This window comes from Arachis ipaensis, chromosome B09, assembly GCF_000816755.2.
Source record: "Arachis ipaensis cultivar K30076 chromosome B09, Araip1.1, whole genome shotgun sequence".
NCBI classification, from domain to species: Eukaryota; Viridiplantae; Streptophyta; class Magnoliopsida; order Fabales; family Fabaceae; genus Arachis; species Arachis ipaensis.
Window position 1 is genome coordinate 49,236,398 of NC_029793.2, and position 5,837 is coordinate 49,242,234.

Here is a 5,837-nt window from a genome sequence, read left to right on the forward strand (position 1 = left end):
TAGCACTAATAATATACGTAAGGTACATATATTATAAATAACATGTTACTTTATATATATACTAATTTTAATTACGAATATAGGTTTTGTAAATTTTGTTGCATGTTAATTTAATTTTTTTATCTTTATTTAAATTTAGACGACGAGAATTTTAAGATTGAAAAAATTAATTCCACCAGAACAGTATAGTCATGTGGTGACCAATGCATTACGAAAAAAATTGGTTTTTATCACATATCTCAAATAGGAATAGTGAAATGTAATTTAAATTTAATGACATCATTAATAGATAAATGGTGGCCGGAGACACAAACATTTCATTTCTCAATCGGTGAATACACAATTATACTGAAAGATGTAGCACACATCTATAGTTTTCTGACCAATGGTCATGCCGTAAGTCGAAGAACGAACAGTAGTTTTGCTCACTTGGTCGACAAATGCGTGGCCAACTTCGAGATACCACCGACCGAAAATGATCATATATCTAGTGCGATCAAGTTGTCCTGTATCAGGAATATCTGTGATGCGGAGGCATTAGATATTCCATAGTCAGTGCAACACTACGTCCGATGTCACGTATTTTGCTTCACCGGGACCACTTTATTTCCTGACAAGATGATGTCGATGTTGAGTTGCAAGTACTTGCCATTGTTGAGAATTTTTTCACAAATCAGGTCTTACAGTTGGGGATCGGCATGTTTAGCATATCTATATAAGTCCTTGTGTCGGGTCTCACATTATGATACGAAGGAGATGGATAGTCCACTATTACTGTTGTATGTCTGGGCATGTGAGTGAATGCCTTGGCTAGCTCCGATTCTCGCACTCGTTCCTCCAGGTGGAGTCTTTGCATTAGCACAAAGGTAAAATCGTATTTTCACGTGTAAGATAGAATTGTATATCATTATGTTAAGTCAATTTTACTATGTTTCTAATTGGATAGTTTAAAATTTTCAAATGAAACAATTGGAGGCAACACCAGAACCATAGAGCAATGAAGGTAGCACATCTTAGGCAGATGCTTGATGATATGCAACCAGACCAGGTAATAACTAGAAAAATTGTTTTATAATGACAATTATTATCCTTGTTGTTGTTACCATCTGCTCTATTTGATGGAACATTGTATTGCAATTTCAGTGGCTTCTGTATGTCCATAACAACCACAACGTGCCACACGATGTATACGGTCATCACGAGATATGGACCATTGTTGGCCCCTTAATTGACTTTGAGACCGTAGAATGGGACTTAGCTGATCGAATTCGTCGGCAATTTGGCTATTCACAACCTCTACTAGGTCTGGAAAAGAGTTTGGAGAAGCATCACAACGTCAGGTTGTATGGTGAACAGAATATGAATTGGAGAGAGTTCCATAGCGAATGGTTTAGTAGGTGGGAACTAAATCGAACCAGTATACTATTGATGGTTTTTACGTAGATCCTTATTTACCTACGGTTGAGTACACTAATTGGTATAAGAGAGAGTTTGGTGGTCATTTGACTATATGCGACAAAGTTTGGATCAATCTGTTTGATGTACAACACCCCCCCCGCCACGACAGCCACCACCACTACAATATCCACCGCACCCACAGTATCCATCTCCACTAAAGTATCCACCTCCGCCACCACAACATGAACACCTCAGCCACCATAGTATCGACCTCTACCATAGTATCCACCTTCGCCACCATATTATCCACCTTGACGACAGTATCCACCTCCACCATAGTATCCACTTCCACCACCATATTATGTGCCACACTATCTTCCACCGCCACCCTATTATCCACCTCAACCACTTCATTCACAACAACAAGAATGGAATGTTGGAAGTTCTTAAGTATCTCAGTTGTTTGAGTTGGGACCAAACCAATTTCGATTTCCATTTTGGAATCCTGCCACGCCGGTGACAAGCAGTGCTCAGCAATAACAACCACAGCCTAATGAGGAATCACATGCAGGTTTCATTTGAAGTCAAGTAGAACCTAGTCGATGCGTGGGCTTGTCATGGTCCTAGCCATGGTGGCAAGTCTCTTGCACGAATGTCTAAGATTCCAAGAGTAGTTGCCCTGACGTTAGCTTCGACTACACGTATGAGAGGGCTGATACACGCTTGAGCGAACAAGCTTGGCAAATGCGCAGCAAAGACACATGTACCTACCGACTCTGACGAAGAAGATGAGGAGGGATTGGAGGATGCAAGAATGGTTGATGATGACGACAGTGATGATGATGATGACTCACCCCATGGTAGTGCAGACGGCCTCTAACAGTGCGATAGTGGGCATGAGAGGGCGTATTTTCTCTGGACTCATGTAGCACCACCGGATAAACTCAGCCCATTGCCTTTCATGAAGATGCTTAAGAAGAGAAAGAAGTTTGTTACAGGTGGACCAAGTTGGCTAGGGAAAAGGAAGAAAAAAATGAACTCTACGTAATGTTTTAGTTTAGCGTACTCGTAGGTAGGAACTCCGATGTGTATGTTCTGACGTGTATTTATTTTTTTGTGCTAAACACCTTTGGTACCAACTACCTCATGTATTATGCAATGTAATTTTTCATAGTTAATTGTTCAATTTCATAATTTTTTATAGTTGACCGTTTGAATTTATTTTCTTAAGTTTTGTTACATTTTTAATCCCCTCACAACAATAGCCTAACAAAAACCACAACATTACTTCAAAGACAAATTTAACATATGAATTAATCATATAAACCTGCACCACTTTAACAATTTGATTTTAATGCAATCACAACATAACTAACTATGGCACAGGATGTAAGGTCCCACATCGATTGGGGAGGGGAACGAAGCATGCCTTATAAGGGTGTGGATACCTCTCTCTAGCATGACGCGTTTTGACGTGTGAGTGTGGAGGGGGGCTTCGGCTATCATCCCTATCGTCAAAGGAAAAATCATGAGACCTTGTGTGCTAAAGCGGACAATATTGTGCTAGCGGGTAGTCTGGGCTGTTACAGATAGTATCAGAGTCGGAGCCCGGATCAATGTGCCAGCGACGGCGCTGGGCTCCCTTAGGGGGGCGGATTGTAAGGTCCCACATCAGTTGGGGAGGGGAACGAAACATGCCTTATAAGGGTGTGGATACCTCTCCCTAGCATGACGCGTTTTGAAGAGTGAGTGTGGGGGCTTCGACTATCATCCCTATCGTCAAAGACAAAACTGTGAGGCCTTGTGTACCAAAGCAGACAATATCGTGCTAGCGGGTGGTCTGGGCTGTTACACAGGACCTGCACCACCTGAACTCGACCCAGGACGATGAGGGCATCGACTGAGGCTATGGCCATTGCCCCCACAGAAGTTGCATCATCGCGGACCATGCATATGGCGAGCACCCATTTTGTTTAAATATTGGGTTGATTTCGGTCTACCTTTACTGCCTCGTCAGAGGACAAGATTAGAGATCAACTGTGGTCCAGTGTCAGCTGGCCATGTGCTTGGATCCCCTATCGGTACAAACTCGTGCTGATAAACCCTACGAATTTCATGCATCTTGTAGTTATCATGAACATAAGTTGGTCAATTGAGACGCTGGTTGGCACAAGACGCAAAGACATGACGACATGGAAGTCGAGTCACCTGGAAGTTACCACAACTGCATACTCTACACTTGAGATCAATGGTATATTCAGCATCACTAGGCATCTCAGGAACCTCAAACACTTTGTTTCGTCCATCAGACTGATGCACTTGTATGTTCCCCGACGCTTGTAAATTTGCCTGCAGTTTCGCACTGGCAAATTTTGAGAAGACATATCAAGCAATGATCTGCTCTTGAGCCTCGGCACTCTTCCAAGTAAAAAGCTCATTCAAACGGTAAAATAGTGTTTTGACCAATGCCGTGACAGGGAGGTTTCGTGCACATTTCAACATAGATTTTATGCACTCAACCAGGTTAGTTGTCATGTGACCCCAGCAATGCTCTTCATTAAAAGTCATCACCCACTGCTGACGATCGATATTGTTACATCATTGAGTATATGCCTTTCCTCGCTCCCACGACCGCTGGTATTGCTCATTCTATTGTTGCTCTGTCTTAAAATACCCTACAGGAAAATTTTTTACAAGATGATACCAATCATTACTTTATAAAAAATTTATAACCAACAAATTTCAACTATATATGAAAATCATGTTTTACCCATATTTATGATGAATTTCTGCAAGTAAGGTGCCTTGAATCGTCGTAGAAAGTTTGATGCAATATGCTCAATCCAGAACATATGAAATGCCTTAGGAAGACTCCACGCACCATTATTTCTAGTCATTGCTGCACTGATAGAATCGTGTCGATTGGAAATAATACCCACGCTATTCCTCCTCACGACATTCCTCCGATGATTATAGAGGAAAAAGTGCCATACGTCAGCGGTCTCTCTTTCAACAATGGCAAAAGCAAGTGGCACAATATTCTGGTTCCCATCTTGAGACACAGCAACCAAAAGAGCTTCCTTGTATTCTCCATACAGATGTGTGCCATCAACCTGCACGGGTGATTTATAGTGTCAGAACGCTTTGATGCATGGATGGAAGTTCAAAACACTTGGCGTATTATCTTGACACCTTCCTCCATCTCAGATCCACGATATGTGGGTATAGTATCTACCTGAACCACAGAACCTGGGTTCTGTGCACATATTGCTATACCCTATGCTAGCAAGCACTCATAGAAGGCTTTCCAACCTCCAAAAATTTTTGCAATCGACTTTTGCTTTGCCAACCACACTTTACGATAGCTGATCGTATAGTTGAATTTTGACTGAACATCTGCAATCATGACTTAGACCTTGATAGATGGGTCATCTTCGACTAGAGGCCTTATAGCAACCATAATTGTATTGGAATCCAGTTTTGAATGGTCTTGAAAAATTGTACCCATAGTACAGGTATGACTTCCATTGTATCGTCTCATTTTTCAATAACATTTTTTCTAAATCAAACTAGCACAAATCAGCCAATCACAACCTCTACCATATTGTAGGTATTTTGCATAAAATGTCAAATGCTCAAACTCAAAGGCCTTGTAATCGACCCCCCTTAGAAATGGTGTAATTCCTAATTGCCATGATTATATCTTTCCTGAAACTGAACTCCATTCCAATAGCAAATTCACCATCTTGCATAGAAGGAACACCTATGTATGAAGAACATCAATTTTTAAGTTCTATAAAAGTATATTTAGTTATGTTTAACCGGCACCTTAACTAAATTCATAAAAGATGTACTTTTAACAAATATATTTTAAATAATTCAACATCTAAATTTAAGATGTATAATTATAATTTAAAGATTGAAAGTAAAATTGTCATGATAAAAAATAAAATAGTGACATACCTGAGTTTACTAACTCAGGAAATTCTGGTGCATTTATAACTTCGAAATCCAAAGCACGCATAAAAGATGGCAAACCAAAAGGATGTTGGCTTCCCGCTGTGTTTATTACATCTCAACATCTATGTCTGTGCTCTCATTTTCTTCGTCATTTTCTCCCAACATGTCATTATTGGTTAAGAACTCATCTTCACTGTCACTGTTGTTTTCTTCTTCCCAGTTTGTGTTGTCCCCTTCATTTATGAAGGATTCGTCTACTTCGTGACTAATAGCCAACTCTTCGAATTCAACATACAACTTGATCATCGACACATGAGCTTGATTCTATTGATGGATCATTAATATCTCTAGTATGGTGGCTTCATCGGTCACATTCATTACTTGAAACTGTATTAGACCACCGTAAAATAACACGGGCTATCTGTATAAAATACTACTGACTCTCTTTGAAAAATCACTGTGTATGTATTGTCATAATA